We start from the raw sequence: 20,401 nt of genomic DNA on the forward strand, positions 1-20,401 counted from the left end.
TTCCTGCCTGACCCCCAGTTTACCCACACGGTGAGGAGTGGCCTAATAAATAGCACCCTTAGCTCCCCCTGGAGGCCCGACTGTGAAATGTATTGGTGTATGTGATACCTGGTCAGATGAACTCCTTCAGTGCCATCAGACGTACCGTAGCCCCCCTTAGCGGCGGAGCCACAGTACTGCAATGACCAGGACTCTGGGGCGCTGCATTCCCCCCGGTTAAATCCAGTACTCCGGGACTGAGAAGAAAACAACAATACATGTCAGCAAAAAGACATACAATTTTTGTGAGTGCAAGAACAATAAGCATATTTGAACAGAGCTTCCCTTTATGGGAGGTGAGGACACTTGAACGTTACAAACATGGTTAAATACTTTTAATTAACTTTACTATAAATACCCAACCGGGTATTCTACTTAGTGCAAATTTCTGAACAATAATTTAACATTGCCTTTAAGGATGTACACTCTAAATCCACTAAAGACCTTCTTATAACACGTTATAAGGCTTAAGCAACTGTGCTACATTCTCCTACTTTATTTCTGCAGGACCGCCTGTCCTAACGGCTCCAGACCTACTGCCTCTCCTTTCTTTTACAGGAACGCCCCTTTCAGCCCGGGCCTACTGCCCCTCTCCTACTATACACAGTATAGAACATGTTTTTCTTTCAGTTGGAGATTACTGAGCCATCCCTATATGGCTCCTAAGAGGACTCACCACTAACCCCTACGGGTTCACTTCCTGTCCTCATCCTTCTATTAACATTATTGAACATTTCTTACAATTAACTAATTGGTTACATTTAACGTTTACATATCAGCATTATTACTTTCTTTCAAGACATCATTATCACTTTACTGTCTTAAGACCGTACTACTCATAAGTGCACAGGTAAACATCCCCTTTAAGAGGGGACCAAGTCTTTATGAGGTAGTGCAGCTTCTTCAGCTACCAGTCCGTACACCGTAAGGACTCCGGTGCGGGTTCGAAGAACCGTATCTTCGCAAAGAGTCCTTCTTGTATGTAAAACCAGTAAGAAGCCCCTTTAAGAAGGTGCAAACTATTTACAAGGAGTTTATCATGCATTGTTCATGATTCAGCAGTTCTTTGATAACTTGTGCAAAACGTAGAAAACAAAAACAATAGGGATCCCGGGTCAACAAAGGGATCCCTTTAAGAGTTAACCCTGGACGGGTTTTAGCAGCAATATAGCAGAAAACAAACAGTTTGAAGAACTATTTACATGTTCAGAAGATTAAGACATTTATTTGAACCATTCAGGAGGCAGCACCGGCGGAGGCAACCCCTTTGGGTATTGCGAGCCGCCCGGTACTGCATAAGGGGATCTGTTGTCCCATCTGGGGGTCTGTGTACTCAGTCTTCAATTCTGGGGCAGCGGGAACACCAGTCACCTGAGGAGGTGCTTCCTTGGCCACGACAGCGGTGGAGGTCATAATGCTGCAAGTCGTGGTCTTTACAATGGTGCATGTTGGGGTGACCACGGTGGTCTCAGTGGTGATCGTAGGCTGACCACAAGGGGGCACCTTGGCCACGGGGGCCAGCTTTTCTGGCACCTTAATCAGGGGCTCCATCAACTTTCGCTTGCAGACATTTAAAGCGAACCACCCCTTCTCTCCAAAGTGCCGGGTGTAGGTAACTTCGTCCCCTGGGTAGAGGTCCCGGTCCGGGTGACCCTCCCTCAAGTGAGACTCGACATCCCTCCGGTTGACAAACACTTCTGCATACAGGCCCGGCTCTGTAATGAAGCCCCAGCCTCCGCGGAGTTTGAAGGTGACGATGGTGCCCTGCCTGCGCGGGGCCTGGTGAGCGGTGGGGTCCTTGCGGGCCCGATCCTTGACCGCCAAATCTTTCTGGTGGTAGGCCTCTAGCCCGGCCTGGTATTCTTTCCGTTGCTTCCCCCACTGCTGCTCTAGCTGAACCTGGTATTCCTCCCAGCTTAGGGCCTGTACCATCTCCCCCTCTTGGGTCTTCACCCCGGGGAACCCCATGAGGATAGATCCTGGGTTCACCCAGCGGCACACTGTGCGCTCTGCGCAGACTTCACACAGCAGAGCAGTGGGTCTAAGCGGGGCTTCCAGGCGGTGTTCCATACCCGTGGGATCCTCCCATGGCAACAGGCGCTGAAGTCTATGGGTTCCAGGGAGAGGGGGTGCCGCAACGGGGCCTACTAGCAGGCCCTCGGCCGGCGGGACGGGGTCGGCGGACTCACCAACCGATGCAGGCTCTTCCTCCGTGGCGAGTCCCTCTGGCGGTGTCGGCGAGGACCTCGGCAGCAGTATAAGATCCGATGCTGGAAAACTGCTGTCCGGCGCCGCCTGGTGCGGAGCCTGGGCCTTCACGTTCAGCTGAAGGAGCTGGTCGAGCAAGCTCTCCATCTCGACCTGCAGGAGTTCGGTGCTGTCCGCGGAGAACTGGCTGTTGCGCTCATCCGGGTAGTTGGGGGAGACTTCCGCTTCAACCCCACTTTTGGGTTCGGAGCTGCTGGCCATGGAGTCCTCCACGTGGGTCACTTCCTGGTCCTTTTCCCGCTCTCTCCTTCGTGGGCGGTGTCGTCTTCTCGGTTTCCGCCCTCCGTTGAGGATCAGGAGGCGGATCTCTGCTGCTGACGGACACGTCCTCACGGTGCAGAAATATTTAGACTGGGCGGCCATTGTCCTTCGCGCTCTTCAGCTTGTCTACGCCCACTCCACGCCCCTCTTCTTCTCCTGCGCTTCTCCTCAGGGCGCTGTAATGGTGGATTTTGGCGGTAAATGGCAGCACACAGTCCTTGCAATAAAGTACAGTCCAAGCACAGTAAATCACAGTTCCAAGGCACACATGACCCGATTCCTCAGCCTTAAGTAGATCCTGTTCGTGACGCCAAGTTGTAGCGCCCCCACTGCCGCAGGGCCGAGGGGTACCCGGTACCGGGCCTCTGAGTCTCTGCTCTGGGGTTGTCACGGTGGCTAGGCCTGGTCCGTGACCCTGCTGAGGGGCGTACAGTGATAGATGTAATGGATGTGGATGGTGGTGGTGGTGCGGTGCAGTAAATAACGAGGACACCAGGTTGCAGTCTCTTTACCTCTTTACTGAAGGTCTCTGGGTCCTCAGTCCGGAATACGGTTCACCAGGCTGCGCAAGTCCGGCCGGTCCAATGGCACCTCCAGAGTTCTCTTTGCAGGTGGAAATCTGTGCCTTCCTGCTAGCGCTATGTGTTGTGGTCCTCCCCTGCTGTGCTTACGGGATAGTCCCCACAACTGTTGTGTCTGTTTCTCGTGTTCCCTCACAACAACTCGATTAGATGATGTTCTGCTAATCCTCCGTCCCTCCCGGTGTTATGGTTGGGACGCACCCGTATGACGGGTAGGCTCGGAGCTCTTCCGGGACTCTAGAGTCGCCCCTCTCCACAGGTTGCCCCCCATGTCTGCATAGGTGATTTAGGTGAGACAGCCCACCTGTGACTGACTGTCCTGCCGTTGGTTTGAAGTATTGCCTGGAGCTAGATATATGAATACTTCCTCGGCGTTCCGGCCGCCGGTTGTGCGCCTCAGTAGGATATTGCCTCGGTCTTACAGCACGACTCCTACTGGTATTCTCCTTCTTGCTTTGATCTCGTTTCTCACTCAGCACAATAAATCTCGCTTCTTGTCCTTTCTTAGGGCACCGCCGCTATGCTGAGCAGGCACGGTCCCGTGACGTTCTTTCTTGTTGCCAGGCCTCTGTCAGGGTCCCAAACCTGACAGGGACCCTACCGAATCTTCCCCACAACACCCCCTGCCACAAGGTGTTGCCTGTTTCCAACCCAGTCAGCTTTCTGAACTAACTTCCTGCCTGACCCCCAGTTTACCCACACGGTGAGGAGTGGCCTAATAAATAGCACCCTTAGCTCCCCCTGGAGGCCCGACTGTGAAATGTATTGGTGTATGTGATACCTGGTCAGATGAACTCCTTCAGTGCCATCAGACGTACCATAGCCCCCCTTAGCGGCGGAGCCACAGCACTGCAACGACCAGGACTCTGGGGCGCTGTATGTATATATATATATATATATATATATATATATATATATATATATATATATATATATATATATATATATATATATATATATATATATATATATATATAATATTTATACACTGCTCGAAAAAATAAGGGGAAGATTAAAATACCACATCGTAGAAGATATCACTGAAAGAAATTTACCAGTTGAAAAATCTTTATTCCTTACATAATGGATAATGCTTTGAGAACAATAAAACATAAAAATGTAAATCAAAATGAATATCCCATGGAGGTCTGGATTTGGAATGATCCTCAAAATCTAAGCGGAAAATCAAATTGCAGGCTGTTCAAAGTTCAGTGGAAATGCCTCAAGGCAAGGAAATTATGCTTGGTTGTGTGTCGCCTCCTCGTACTTGTGTGCCCTCCATACAATGGATGGGCATGGTCCTGATGAGGCAGTGGCTCTCCTCCCAGACCTGGATTTTAAAGCATTAGTCAACTCCTGGACAGTCGGTGGTGCAATGTGACGTTGGTGGATGGCGTGAAACATGATGTCCCAGATGTGCTTGATTGGATTCAGGTCTGGGGAATGGGAAGGCCAGTTCATAGCATCAATGTTTTCACCAACTGCTGACACACTACAGCCACATGAGGCCTAGCCTTGTCATGCATCAGAAGCAACACATGGCTCAGGAGGATCTCATTCCGGTACCTAATGGCAATCTGGATACCTCTAGCTAGCACATGAAGGGCTGTGCAGCCATCCAAAGAAATGCCTCTTGACACAATTGCTGACCAACTGCCAAATTGGTCATGCTGGAGGATGTTGCAGGCAGCAAAACATTCTCCACGGCGTCTCCAGAGTCTATCACGCCTGTAACATGTGCTCAGTGTGGCCGTGCTCTCATCTGTGAAGAGCGCAGGGCGCCAATGGTGAATCTGCCAATCTTTGTGTTCTCTGGCAAATGCCAATCGCCCTGCACAGTGTTGGGCTGTAAGCAGAACACTCACTTGTGGATGTCTGGCCCTCATACCACCCCTCATGGAGTCTCTTTCTGACAGTAATAGCAGACACATGGATGTTAGTGGCCTGCTGGAGGTAATTTTGCAGGGCTCTGGCACTTCTCCTGTTCCTCCTATCACAAAGGAGGAGGTAGCCATCCTGCTGGTGGTTTGCTGCCCTCAAACAGCCCCCGCCCTGTCTCCTGGAGTACTGACCTGGCTCTTGGTATCTGCTCCATGATCTGGACACTGCTGACAGACACCGCTACCCTTCTTGCCACAGTTTGCATTGATATGCCATCCTGGATGAGCTGCACTGCCTGAGCAACTTAGGGTTGTCTCGCTAATTACCTCTCCTTCCTATTGTCTGTTCCATTTGCACAACAGCAGGAGAAATTGATTCACAGTCTGTGTTGCTTCATAACTGGACAGGATGACTTCACAAAGTGTGATTGACTTTGAGTTACATTGTATTGTTTGTGTTCCCTTTATTTATTTTTCCAGCAGTGTATATGTATATATGGGTAAATATATATTATATTTTACGTGCACATGTAACAAAAAGCTACATGCTCTTGAGCTGTATATGTGCCTGCTTGTCATAAATGAAAATTCATGTTCCAAATTGTAATTTTGGATCTCTAAATTAAAAGAAAAGACATTTTTCCATATAAAATAATAACTGATTCTAGATTGACTGAATGTTGTTCCCCCTCCTATTTTTTACCATTTGGTTTTCCATTTGAACGCTAGGTAAATGTTCCTAGTATGTTATTGTTAGGTATTAGCCATCTGTGTCTTTCTGATAAATAGCTGTCAGTTTTCCAGAACCCTAACTCAAATTTTAGTAAAGGCCTTGTCTGTTTATGGCTCTATATTTACTGCCAGCGTAGCTGAACATCCCTGAAAGGGGATTTTTAGTTTCTGGATGTAAACAGATATTTTACTGTGCTTACACAATTTGTCTGACAGCGAGACATACTAATAATTACAGCTGCAAGTCCTTTACCCAAATTGCTGTCTAAGCCTTAATTTGGCAAAGTATTTGTTATGGTACTTCCCTGACAGTGTTGTCAAAATGATGGACTTTCATTTGAATCTCTCACCCCACCACAAATGTCCGTGCTTGTAAAGTTGTTCTTTGTTCTTAGCAAACATGTCAGACAAAGCGGAGTACTCTGCATTCTAGCCCAAACTTCCTGTGATTACTATTTATCTGTCATTGCAAGAGAAAAGCTCTCTGGTTGGAACATGGTTTGTCTCTTGTTCCACATCTGTACATGGCTAATATAGAGGTTAGATTTTTCAGCTAGATATCGGTGGGTGAGCAGTGTCACCCTAAAGGATCATAGGCCTCAACTGAGAAAATGAGTTTGAGTGCACACACTTCTATATAACAAATAAAATATTAACATCTATTATAATTTTATAATTTATGAAATGTCAATAAATTTTAATATTGATTGTAATACAGGCGATAAGAAATAGACCCTAATGGTAAGTGGATCAAAAATCCTCTCTCAAAGGATTCTGTTGCGAAGTTATCACTACCCCACAGAAGTCCCACCAATAGCCTAACATGTTGATCCAATGGAAGTTGCCATATTAGCAGAAAAATCCCTTCCCCACTCAACATACCGGTATAGTTCACAAAATCTAGTACTCATAACCTGTAATGTTCTATTTTTCAAGAAAGCCATCCAGGCCCTCCTTGGCCTCGTGTAGTGAATCAACTACTACAATTTTATGTGGCAGAGAGTTCCATAGTCTCACTGCTCTTACAGGAAAGAATCTCTGTTTATGATTATGATTAACCTTCTTTCTTCTAGATGTAGAGGATACCTCCTTGTCGCTGTCCAAACCTGCGTGTAAAAAAGATCATTAGAAAAATCTCTGTACTGTCCTCTCTCATGTATTATATTTGTACATTGTAATAGGATCGCCCCTAATTCTTCGTTTTTTCCAAACTAAATAATCCAAATTTGAATAACCTGTCTTGGTATTTCAGTTCACATATTCCCTTAATAACCTTGGTCGCTCTTCTCTGCACCTGATTAAGTTCAGCTACATCCTCCTTATACATCGGAGACCAGATTTCTAAGTCTGACCGCACTAGTGACTTGTATAGAGGCAAAACTGTGTTCTTGTCATGAGCATCTATGCCTCTCTTAACCCCTTTCTGACCTCATATAGTACGTCCGAGGTCAGATCACCTGCTTTGATGTGGGCTCCGGCGGTGAGCCCACATCAAAGCCGTGACATGTCAGCTGTTTTGAACAGCTGACATGTGCGCGTAATAGCGGCGAGTGGAATCGCGATCCACCCGCCGCTATTAACTAGTTAAATGCCGCTGTCAAACGCTGACAGCGGCATTTAACTACCGCTTCCAGACGGAAATGCGCTCATCGCCGACCCCCCCGTCACATGATCGGTCGTCAGCAATGCATCGGCATAGTAACTAGAGGTCTCCATGAGACCTCTATGGTTCCTGATGCCGACTTGCTGTGAGCACCACCCTGTGGTCGGCGCTCATAGCAAGCCTGTAATTCAGCTAAATAGGAGCAATCTGATGATCGCTGCTATGTAGCAGAGCCGATCAGGCTATGCCAGCTTCTAGCCTCCCATGGAGGCTATTGAAACATGGCAAAAGTAAAAATAAAACAAGTCTAAAAAAATATGAAATAAATAAAAAAATATAAAAGTTTAAATCACCCCCCTTTCGCCCCATTCAAAATAAAAATTAAATTAAATATACACATATTTGGTATTGCCGTGTTCAGAATTGCCTGATCTGTCAATAAAAAAAGGATTAACCTGATCGCTAAACGTAGTAGCGAGAAAAAAATTTGAAACGCCAAAATAACGGGGGGTTTTGTCGCCGCGACATTGCATTCCAATGCAATAACGGGCGATCAAAAGAACGTATCTGCACCAAAACGGTATCACTAAAAACATCAGCTCAGCACGCAAATAATAAGCCCTCACCCGACCCCAGATCACGAAAAATGGAGACGCTACGGGTAACGGAAAATGGCGCAATTGTTTTTTGGGGTTTTTTTTTTTAGCAAAGTTTAGAATTTTTTTTCACCACTTAGATAAAAAATAACCTAGACATGTTTGGTGTCTATGAACTCGTAATGACCTGGAGAATCATAATGGCAGGTCAGTTTTAGCATTTAGTGAACCTAGCAAAAAAGCCAAACAAAAAACACTCATGGGATTGCACTTTTTTTTTTTTGCAATTTCACCGCACTTGGAATTTTTTTCCCATTTTCTAGTACACGACATGGTAAAACCAATGATGTCGTTCAAAAGTACAACTGGTCCCGCAAAAAATAAGCCCTCACATGGCCATATTGACGCAAAAAAAGTTATGGCTCTGGGAATGAGGGGAGCGAAAAACAAACACGGAAAAACGGAAAATCCCAAGGTCATGAAGGGGTTAATGCATCCCATTATTTTGTTTGCCTTAGCAGCAGCTGCCTAACACTGGTCACTAAAGTTAAGTATGCCCTCCACCCATACACCCAAGTATATTTAGGTGTCAATTTTACCATTTAGCTCAATATTGCACATTTAATTTCCTTTGCCCAAGTACAAGACCTTGCATTTATGTACATTAAACATCAATTGTCATTTCTCAGCCCAAGCCTCCAGCTTGCAGGAATCGCTCTGTAATGTTAAATTTTCTTCCTTTGTGTTGATTACTTTGCAGAGTTTAATTTCAACTGGAGATATTGAAATTTTAGTCTGTAGGAGCTTTAGAAGGACATTAGCATGTTAAAAAGAAGAGAGCCCAATGCAGACCCCTGTAGCACTCCACTGTTAACTGTGACACAATCCAAGTGTATTCCATTATTAAAAACTGTTTCCTATCACTGAGCCAGTTGTTAACCCAGTTACACATATTTTTTCCTAATCCCATTTCAATTATTTTATGTACTGAGATTTTATGACACTGTATTAAATGCTATATTGAAAAGATGCAAAAACTCCTGATTTCAAATGATGTATCACATAATACACTACTTGCTGAAGTTTTGATGAAAAACGCTAAATACTGAGCTCTCTATATTATCCCACCCACATCACTTATTTGCAACTTTCTGTGGACACTGTGCATAGGCAGAAAGCAGTCAATCCGTGGTAAGGATAAAGTTATGCGTACTTAATAATATGAAGGACTACATGGCCACTGGTTTACTAATCTAGGGATAATCTCCTGCTGATAAAATAGTGATTTTATAAAATTACAGCAAGCAGCCCAGTAAGTGACATATCGCTGGAATCAGGGTCTTTCTCTATATGTTATCCAGCTCCCAGAAAACATGGTGACAGATTCCCTCTAAAAGTAGATTTGTCTTCTGTTGGACCTTTGGAATCATTACTGTGTCAGAGTGTTGTTACGCCAAAATACATCCTGGTGGACAAGGGACGGGGCCTGCAGCTGCCTGCAAGGTTTCTTTTATTCTAAAAACTTAATTTATTCTGTGTGATATACGGACAATTATCTCCTGCCCCACTTTACAGGAACCTGTCAACTCATGTACAGCCTGTAAAACGCTACCATAGTATGATCTAAAATAGTAATAGATTTCTGAAAATGTTCTGTGATTTGAAAAAACCAAAGCACTAAATACAAAGTTATAAAGTAGTGTGCCCTATCTGCATAGGCATGATGCAGTCCTAAGCCAGGACCAGCAGCATCCAGGATCCTAATGAGCAGGATGGTCCTGGAGATGGCTCCTGCTGGTCTGTGGGACGGCATGTCTCCATTACTGCACTGGTCCTCTCCACTTTGATGACACACAATCACTAGGTAGCACATTAGGGCAATAATTTGCACCCTATATTGCCTTACTACAGTACGTATACACAAATGAATGAGCTTGACGTTATATAGCCATTTATTGAAAATCCGAAAACTGACGAGCGAAGTGGACATATGTATAAGATGATCTGAAATCCCATTTGTTCTATCAGTAGTTCTCTTCTCTGCTTATGGAGAACGTCATAATCCAATAGTTCAGTATCTCGCTTGTGGCCTGAATACTTGGTTTCTGGGGGGCTGTAAAGGGTATTTTTGAATTTACGCTGGCTGCTCTAATTGTAACCTGTGGGGGTTGAGTAGAAATCCTGGGCTAAGATCTTGGAATGAATGAAGCTGTGTTTTCTGGGCTGTCTTGTCCTGAATAGACATATTAGACTATCTGACATCTATGTTGCTCATCCCTGAGTGGTCCTCTGTCTTATGCATATATGTAATATCTAGTGGTTCTGCTACATGGGAGATTGCTGCATGGTCTTTAGGATCAGTCTAGTGTCATAGCCTTTCTTTTACTGTACACAATATATTCTCTTCTATCCTGTGCGATTTCTTACATTTCTTCTGTATCTTTCCAGAGTAAAGTCCAAGAAGGTTAGAGTATGAAGGAATTTCAGCCACACAACTATGTCCTGCTGCTAACGTTGCAAAAGATGTGACCAGGCTCAGCAAGCATGACGGGACACCTGAAGGTTATGATGCCAACGTACAACCTCAGCTTACCACCTGACTTGCTCTTTTCACTCCTTTCTGCTTGTGTAATTTTTATAACCACTTCCTAACATTCATAGCTTTATAGTAAGAGTTTTGGTTGCACAACTACTTTCTATTTTTGTAAGTCTTGGTTGTGTGTTTGTGAACAAATAACCTTTTAAAGAAGAAACAAAACAGACCTCTAATCCGAGGATGCCGAAATCTTTGTAACTAATGTAGTTTTCCCACTTTTTTTTGTATTTTCTTTTTTTATTTTAACTTTTGTCTTAACGGAAGCCTCTTTGTGAGGTCATTTGCTTATTTACAGAATGTTCAGGTGAATTAAATGTTTAGAGAACCTTTTTTTTGTACACGTTTCTTACAGTTTCCAATCCACATTCATTGGTGTTTTTCTTTTTTTTTTTTTTTTTTTCTACCAGTTCTTGTGTTTTAAAGGTTTCAATATGACAAAAAAAGAGGGAGATATCAAACAGTCGCATGTCGGCTTTTTTTTAAACCTCGTTTTCAGAACTTCTCAGTGAACATTTTATACGTATCTGAGGTTTTTATTGCTACATGGTGGGGAGTAGACCAGCAAAGGGGACTGCAGCCAGCTAGGTATCGTTCATTTATTTCTGTCCAGCTAGCAATGAACACTGCCTCTCCCTTTTGGAGAAAGACAACTTAGACACACACATTCCAGGACAGGTGATCTATGTGTACCATCTGTCCCATAGGCGGGGAAACATGGCAGCTGCAAGCTATATTGTGCTGTTTGTTATTGTGTCCATATTAGACCCTTGTTATTGCATTCACATGTTAAACACTTGGCTTTCGTCTGTGTACATGGTAGAGCTGTCTGAAGCATAGTCACACTGATGTATGTTTTCAATGCTTTGTAATGATTTCTACAGGTTGTGGCATGTATCTTTCTGTATTTGCCACCGACTACACCCACCTTGGTTACCACTAGCAAAATGTGTATTGGTTTTCTCTGTCTTGATTTACAGTTGACCGTGTATAGTTAAAATGCCAAATTAGATTTATAGCAGCTTCAAGTTGTATTAAGAATATTTTGCTTTCTGTAATACTGTTAAAATAAAGTTTGTTTATTCTATTGAAAACTTTGTACGTGTTTCTCTTGGCAAAAGTTTCCAAAGCTGATAAACAAGAAAAATGCACTGGACATACATGCATATCAAGGCAGAGTTTGATGCAGAGATGTCTGCTGCTTTACTGATTGAAGGTAGCAGAAATCCTGTTCTTGCTGCCAAATCAACTCCATTCAGATACATGGAAGGAATTGAGTCACAGGAGCGGCTTCATGTGAACCCACCCTAATAAGACAGTCCCTTTGATTAACATGCTTGTGTCATCGTCCTTATCTTGCTCTTATTCAGACTAATCTGTCATCACAACTTTTGTGACTCCTGCCAATAGGGAAATTAGTGTAAGACAGGTATCAGACAGCCATATTTCACAGAGTAGGTCCCCAATGCCTGGACTGATCTTTCTTGAACTCACAGCCTGATATATGCTTATATGGACCTGGAACATGAAATATGGCTTTCTGAACCCCCCTTAAAGGCACAATACTCGAATAATTGCACATCTCATACCAGGTAAACAGCTTACAGCTACAAGAACGATTATTTAAAATTAAAATAAAGAACATAATTCGCCAAGGTGTTTTTACCAGTTTTCACCTTAAAATTTTTGTGTAATACAAAGTTGCACAAAAATTTAGCTACCGCACTTTAGTAATTTTCACAAGAGTATCGGATAGCTCTTCCAAAGGGTTCTAGGATGGTTTGCCGACAGCAGTTCGCCCCCAGCAGTTCGCCCCTGGGTACATTTCGCCCCTGCACATTTCGTCCCCAGCATTTGCATTTGGCCCCCAGGATGTTTCACCCCTGCACATTTCGCCCCCAGCAGTTCGCCCCTGGGTAAATTTCGCCCCCGCACATTTGGCCCCTGGATGTTTCGCGCCTGGCAGTTCACTCCCAGAAGTTCGCCCCCGGATGTTTGTACCCTTGTGGTTCATGAATTCCCGTCCCTCATCAATGTTTCGCCCCAGCAGTTTGTCCCCAGCAGTTCACCTCCGAATGTTTCTCCTACGGCATTTTGTCCCTGGATGTGTTGCCATCTGATGTTTCACACCTAGCATTTTGACCCCAGATGTTTCACCCTCAACTTTTGGGGTCAACATGCAGGGATCAAAACATCTAGGGCTGAACATACCGGTTCTAGGATGTTTCACCCCACCGCAGTTTGCCCCTGGGTACATTTCACCCCTGCACATTTCGTCCCCAGCATTTGGCCCCCAGGATGTTTCGACTCCGCACATTTCACCCTTTTCACACAGAAGTGAAGTGGCTGGAAGGGTTTCTCCATTGGAAAAGAAGGTCAGTGCCACAGGTACTATAACATAGCAAAACTTGTTTTTGGGTTTTTTTTTTAGAGTTACACTTTAACTGTATAAATTAAAACTGTTAAACAAGAAACAAACGGTATAGAGGGGTAAGGGTTAGAGAAAAAGAGGAAAGAAAAGAAAAATTGCAGGTGTTAATGTTTTGAATTATTTTACAGCTAAATATGTGACCATCAACTAAAATTCAAAGCTGTAGGCGATGCCTCTCAGATAATCTATCAAGCTTCTATTGTTGGAATCTTGCACAATACATTTAACCCTTGCTGAAATTGCAGCATATTTTTTTTGTTTCTTGCAGTGGTGGGATTTCCTGCTATTATATGAATAATTTCTAAACTGTGGAGCTCTTGCTGATGTTTCAGACAGTTAATGAACCGGTATATATTTGGGAAAAGAGTACCACATGTTTTTCATGTTTCTTGAAAGCTACGGTGCCATCCTTCAACATCATTATTTGTTCGCTGTTGATCATTTAATGATTGTTCATACATATTCCAAAGTTCAACTGGAAACAAAGGTGCCTGACGTCCTCTGCGAGTCATTTGACCAATATAGGTATCTTCAAAATAGTTGGCAATGGGTATGGCTTCTTGTGGAAAGTCATGATTTTCCACTAACTTTTCAAACGAAGGCACAACATTCTGTGTTGGTAGAAGGGCAAGGGCAGGTTTCATGCGTATCCAACGAACAAATTCATGGTCACTTTGATATTGCACCTTGAGTCCTTCATTTTGAACTTTACACCAAACTGACTGTGATAGGTTGAAGAAGCAACCGGTCTTCTTGAGGTTGGGGAATTCATTCTCAAATACCTGGATTGCAGCTAGTTCAAAATCCAACATCAGGTTGTGTGGCTGCAGTCCAGGCTGCAAGTTCTTCAGCTCTTGTAGCAGTCTCTGGTAGGTTGAACGGCTCTTGTCCGTCAGCAAGGCGTACACTACAGGAACAACAAGGCCGCTGTGGACTACATGGTTTGTATAGTGGAAAAAATACCATCAGAAAACCACTCTTTACTTTGGGCCAGTAGCTGGAGATTGTCTCTTGTTCCAAATATCAAGATATGCCTGTGTCCACTTCCTAATTAACAGTGAAAGTATTAGTACAGGAAATAATGAGAGACAAAATAAAAAGTAACAAGTAGCAGACAGAGATTTTCAGGGTGAATTCACAATAAATTTTCCAAATCAGAAGCATCCGTTGTTCATATCTCACAGTAAAAACTCACATTTTGCTTCAGATTTTCTGATTTTATAACAGAAACGTAAAACTGAAGCAAAATCTGGTGTGAAGGGGCTAAGCAATATTTCTTTCTACGACATGTATTGTCCCAGTGGAAAATGATATATTCCTGTTTAAAAATGCTTCCAAGCTTCAAAAATGTCACATTTTCAAAGTCGTGAAAGGATTAAAGGCAGCAGAAACTAGCAGAATGCCATGATAATAAAAGGTTTGCTCATTTTTCCTGATGTAAACATGTAAGAAGTATTTGTGAAAAAAAAGCATAGTAACTCAATGGTTTATTAGGTTGGGGTCATATGCAGCGTAAATGTCTAAATCCCATCCACATGCTGATAAAAAAAATGCACAGTTAAAAAAAATGACATGCAGTGCAGCAGTGGCGTACCTACCATGTAGGCAGGGGACGCCACTGACCCCAGGGCCATCAGGGGGCCTGCCGCCAAGGTGTGTAATGCACCCATGAACAGGGGGCTCCCTGGATCTACCAAGGTCTGGTACAGTAGGTGCCTGTCACCTACTGGAGTATCGCAAGGATAAATTAATACTCACCACCTGCTGCTGCGCTGCTTTCCTCACTCTGCTTTGATGCAAATCCTGAGACATGAGAGATCACATGATTGCATACATCATTCCAGGTCCTGCATCAAAGCAGAGGAACGCAGCATGTGGCAGAAGATGGTGAATATTACTTAACCTCCTTCCATGCTCTGGTAGGTGACAGGCACCTTTCGGAGCATGGTGTATCCTCTTCCCAGCACTAATTCAGCATTGGAACTTCATTTCAGGCTGTTGGCAGGGGGCATGGATAAAGGGACAGGGCATCATGGAGGAATGGGAGCCAAGGCCCCTTCAAAACTTTGCTATGGGGCCAGGGCCAAGCTACTTTTGTCACTGCATGTGAATGTATGCTGCCATTATGCAAAGAAGATTCCAGCCATTCAGACAAGGGGCTAAAATCCTGCACTAAAACCTGCAACTAAATCCATAGAGCTAAATAAAGATTTTGGTGTAGAATTATCTACACCAGAATAGCTGTAGATCTACAGTTGTGGACAATCCACAAAGGTTAGGAGACATGTTAACGAATCATAGAATCATAGAATGTTAGAGTTGGAAGGGACCTCCTGGATCATCTGGTCCAGCCCCCTGCTCAAAGCAAGATTCACTAAATCATCCCAGACAGGTGCCTGTCCAGCCTTTGTTTGAAGACTTCAATTGAAGGAGAACTCACCACCTCTCGTGGCAGCCTGTTCCACTCATTGATCACCCTAACTGTCAAATAGTTTTTTCTAATATCTAATCTGTGTCTCATCCCATTCAGTTTCATCCCATTGCTTCTAGTCTTTCCTTGTGCACATGAGAATAAAGATGACCCTTCTTCAATGTGACAGCCCTTGAGATATTTGTAGACCGCTATTAAGTCTCCTCTCAGTCTTCTTTTTTGCAAGCTAAACATTCCCAAATCCTGTAACCATTCCTCATAGGACATGGTTTGCAGACCGGTCACCATTCTGGTCGCTCTTCTCTGAACTTGCTCCAGTTTGTTGATGTCTTTTTTTAAAAAGTGGTGCCCAAAACTGGACACAGTATTCCCAGATGAGGTCTGCCCAAATAGGAGTAGAATCCTAAAGGTCCATTCACATGCACTAAGTAGTTGCAGCAGACAATCTGCAGCTAATTTATAGCAGAAAATTCTACACTAAAATTAACATCTAGTGATGCGGGTTTGATCCGACAACCTTGTCCTCTGGATGTGATTGACAATGGCTGGATACCTGCAAATCATGGTTGGTGGACAAGGTTACCACTCTGCTTATGAACATGGCAGACCACTGTATCTTAAAGGCAGGACTTCTACTTTGAAGCTGAGCAGAGAATTAGACTGCAACTAAACAAAGTTAGGCATAGTTGGAATCAGTAGACCTCATCCTACATTATACTATCCTCAAAGTTTCCATTTAATGCAAAAAAAAAATCACATAGTATTCTATATCAGCACTTTGTAATATATAATTTTTCACATTTGTGCAACATAAACTTTGCAATAATTCTGCATAATGGAAATGTTAAATGCTTACCAGAGTCATACAGAAGGAACTGCTGCTGCATGCCTTCAATATAGATTCCCTGGAACTCCTGGGGAATAACAAGTTGATCAAGGGTTTGGGGCAACCTTGGAATATTGCCTTGATAATCGTATTGTCCTCTTCAGTGATGCTTTCTTTGGGAGAAGTGCTACAACATTAGAATGGGCTCCTGAAATGACTTCTGTGAGAATCTGTTGTGGTGTCTCCTGTCTTATCCTTGCCCTGGTGACTGCCTCATTGACAAGTCGGATTGCTTCAGGTCTTGCTGTTTATGCTGCGAGGTTGTGGGGATTGGTTACTTTCACCACTTCACCAGATGCTTCATTGGTCCAAACACGTCCCTTGCAAGTCAACCGTTTTTCACACACCCAGATGGAATGGACATCGTCAGCCGTTCGTTTGGAAGATGACGGACGGGAATTCATGAACCACAAGGGTACAAACATCCGGGGCGAACTGCTGGGGGCGAAACATTGATGATGGATGGGAATTCATGAACCACAAGGGTATAAATATCCGGGGCGAACTGCTGGGGGTGAAATATTGATGACGGATGGGAATTCATGAACCACAAAGGTACAAACATCCGGGGGCGAAACATTGATGATGGACAGGAATTCATGAACCACAAGGGTACATACATCCGGGGGCGAAACATTGATGACGGAAGGGGATTCATAAACCACAAGGGTACAAACATCCGGGGGCGAACTTCCGGGGCCGATCTGCTGGGGGCGAAACATTGATGACGGACGTGAATTCATGAACCACAAGGGTACAGGGGGCGAAATATTGATGACGGATGGGAATTCATGAACCACAAGGTTACAAACATCCAGGGGCGAACTGCCGGGGGAGAACTGCTGGGGGCGACACATTGATGATGGATGGGAATTCATGAATCACAAGGGTACAAACATCTTGGGGCGAACTGCTGGGTGCGAAATATTGATGACGGATGGGAATTCATGAACCACAAGGGTACAAACATCAGGGGGTGAACTGCCAGGGGAGAACTGCTGGGGGCGAAACATTGATGACAGATGGCAATTCATGAACCACAAGGGTACAAATATCCGGGGCGAACTGCTGGGGTGAACTGGGGGTGAAATATTGATGACGGATGGGAATTCATGAACCACAAGGGTACAAACATCCGGGGGCGAACTGCCAGGGGAGAACTGCTGGGGCGAAACATTGATGACGGACTGAATTCATGAACCACAAGGGTACAAACAACTGGGGGCGAAATATTGATGACGGACAGGAATTCATGAACCACAAGGGTACAAATATCCGGGGGCGAACTGCCAGGGAAGAACTGCTGGGGGCGAAACATTGAAGATGGACGGGAATTCATGAATCACAAGGGTACAAACATCTTGGGGCGAACTGCTGGGTGCAAAATATTGATGACGGATGGGAATTCATGAACCACAAGGGTACAAGCATCCGGGGGAGAACTGCTGGTGGCGAAACATTGATGACGGATGGGAATTCATGAACCACAAGGGTACAAACATCCAGGGGCGAACTTCCGGGGCCGATCTGGGGGCGAAACATTGATGACGGACAGGAATTCATGAACCACAAGGGTACAAATATCCGGGGCAAACTGCTGGGGGTGAACAGCTGGGGGTGAAATATTGATGACGGATGGAAATTCATGAACCACAAGGGTACAAAAATCCGGGGGCAAAACATCCGGGGGGCAAAACATCCGGGGGCCAAATGCTGGGGAAACATTGATGACGGACGGGAATTCATAAACCACAAGGGTAGAAACATCCAGGGGCCAAATGCTGGGGACAAAATGTGCGGGGGCGAAATGTACCCACGGGCGAACTGCTGGGGGTGAAATGTGCGGGTGCGAAACATCCTGGGGGCCAAATGCTGGGGACGAAATGTGCGGGGGTAAAATGTACCCAGGGGCGAACTGCTGGGTGGTTGTGGGGATTGGTTACTTTCACCACTTCCCCAGATGCTTCATTGGTCCAAACATGTCCCTTGCATGTCGACCATTTTTCACACACCCAGATGGAATGGATATCGTCAGCCGTTCGTTTGGAAAATACATAAATGTGATTCTCGTAGACCAACTTCTTCTTCCTACGTCTGGATAGAACTGAATTCATAATTGTAGAAAGTGAATTGCTGTGGAAGCTGACTGATTTTTTTGTGCTAGTACACCTCTCCCTTTGTAGAGATTTTAGACACTGCTATATACTGATGTAAAGATGGAATAAGAGCTAGTCTAAGGCTTCTTTCACACTAGCGTCGGGCTCGGTCCGTCGCAGTGCGTCGGGCCGAGGTCCCCGACGCTAGCGCTGTCTCCGCCGCACAACGGGGGCAGCGGATGCATTTTTCCAGCGCATCCGCTGCCCCATTGTGCGGGGAGGTGGGGGCGAAGTTCCGGCCGCGCATGCGAGGTCGGAAAAAGCGGACCGTCGGGAGCAAAAAACGTTACATGTAACGTTTTTTGGTCCCGACGGTCAGCCACAACACGGCGCAACCGTCGCACGACTGTTGCGACGTGTGGTAATGCGTCGCAAATGCATCGCTAATGTTAGTCAATGCTCAAAAAACGCATCCTGCAAGAACTTTTGCAGGATGCGTTTTTTCGGCAAAACGACGCATTTGCGACGTATTGCTGTTAACGCTAGTGTGAAAGTAGCCTAATGTAACTTGCCGGAGGAAACCTGACATGAAAATTGTTACATCTGCAACAAAACTTGCAAACAAGCAGGTCAGTGCTGGGTCAGGTAAAAGTTCACAAAATGTTTTGATTTTAGAGTGGTTTACATTCTCCACCTAATTTAGGCCTCATTCACACTACATTTTTTTAATCCGTTTATTTTTTTTCGTGTTATGTTTTTGTAACACAAAAACGTTTTAGAAAAGTTTTGGAAAATGTCTTTTTAAATTTGCGGGCAAAATGCTCTGACACTATAATGTAATCAGTTGTGAGGTTAACAGATGGAAACAGTTGATTTAACATGTCACAAAAGTGCAGCACTCTGTACAGTACTTTTGTGGCATGTGGATTGATGACGGACGGGAATTCATGAACCACAAGGACAAACTGACGAAACATCAAAACACAAAATTCTGGGGGCAAAACAGGGTACAAACATCTGGGGGCGAAACTGATGACGGATGGGAATTCATGAACCACAAGGGTACAAACATCTGGGGGCGAACTGCTGGGGGCGAAATATTGATGAGGGATGGCAATTCATGAACCACAAGGGTACAAACATCCGGGGGCGAACTGCCGGGGGAGAACTGCTGGGGACGAAACATTGACGATGGACGGGAATTCATGAACCACAAGGGTACAAACATCTTGGGGCGAACTGCTGGGGGTGAAATATTGATGATGGATGGGAATTTATAAACCACAAGGGTACAAACATCCAGCGGCGAACTGCCAGGGGATAATTGCTGGGGGCGAAACATTGATGACGGATGGGAATTCATGAACCACAAGGGTACAAATATCTGGGGCGAACTGCCGAGGGCGAAACATTGATGATGGACAGGAATTCATGAACCACAAGGGTACAAACATCCGGGGGCGAAACATTGATGACGGATGGGAATTCATTAACCACAAGGGTACAAACATCTGGGGGCAAACATCCAGGGGCAAACTTCCAGGGCCGATCTGCTGGAGGCAAAACATTGATGACGGACGGGAATTCATGAACCACAAGGGTACAATTATCCAGGGCAAACTGCTGGGGGTGAACAGCTGGGGGCGAAATATTGATGACGGACGGAAATTCATGAACCACAAGGGTACAAACATCCGGGGGCCAAATGCTGGGGAAACATTGATGATGGATGGGAATTCATGAACCACAAGGGTACAAACATCTGGGGCGAACTGCCGGGCGTGAAACATCCGGGGGCCAAATGCTGGGGTGAAAATGTACCCAGGGGCGAACTGTTGTGGGTGAAATGTGTGGGGGCTAAATGTGCGGGGGTGAAATGTGCGTGGGCGAAACATGCTGGGGGCGAAATGTACACAGGGGCGAACTGCTGGGGGCAAACTGCTCGGGCGAAACATCCAAATCCCATTGATAATACCACCATAGTGATCATTAAAGGGTTGTTCA

At 44.8% G+C, this 20,401-nt stretch overlaps 1 protein-coding gene across 21 annotated transcripts in view; it reads left to right on the forward strand.

Moving 5' to 3' along the window:
* The window catches only part of EPB41L2 (erythrocyte membrane protein band 4.1 like 2), a 193,161-nt gene extending 181,514 nt beyond the window's left edge, over window positions 1–11,647 (forward strand). For all 21 annotated transcript variants that reach the window (XM_077289360.1, XM_077289368.1, XM_077289363.1 and 18 more), the window contains one exon: window positions 10,409–11,647. The gene's annotated coding sequence lies outside the window, so the exon portion shown is untranslated. The remainder of the gene's footprint in view (window positions 1–10,408) is intronic.
* Window positions 11,648–20,401: the final 8,754 nt, after the last annotated feature.

The sequence above is a fragment of the Ranitomeya variabilis genome, chromosome 2, assembly GCF_051348905.1.
Source record: "Ranitomeya variabilis isolate aRanVar5 chromosome 2, aRanVar5.hap1, whole genome shotgun sequence".
NCBI classification, from domain to species: domain Eukaryota; kingdom Metazoa; phylum Chordata; class Amphibia; order Anura; family Dendrobatidae; genus Ranitomeya; species Ranitomeya variabilis.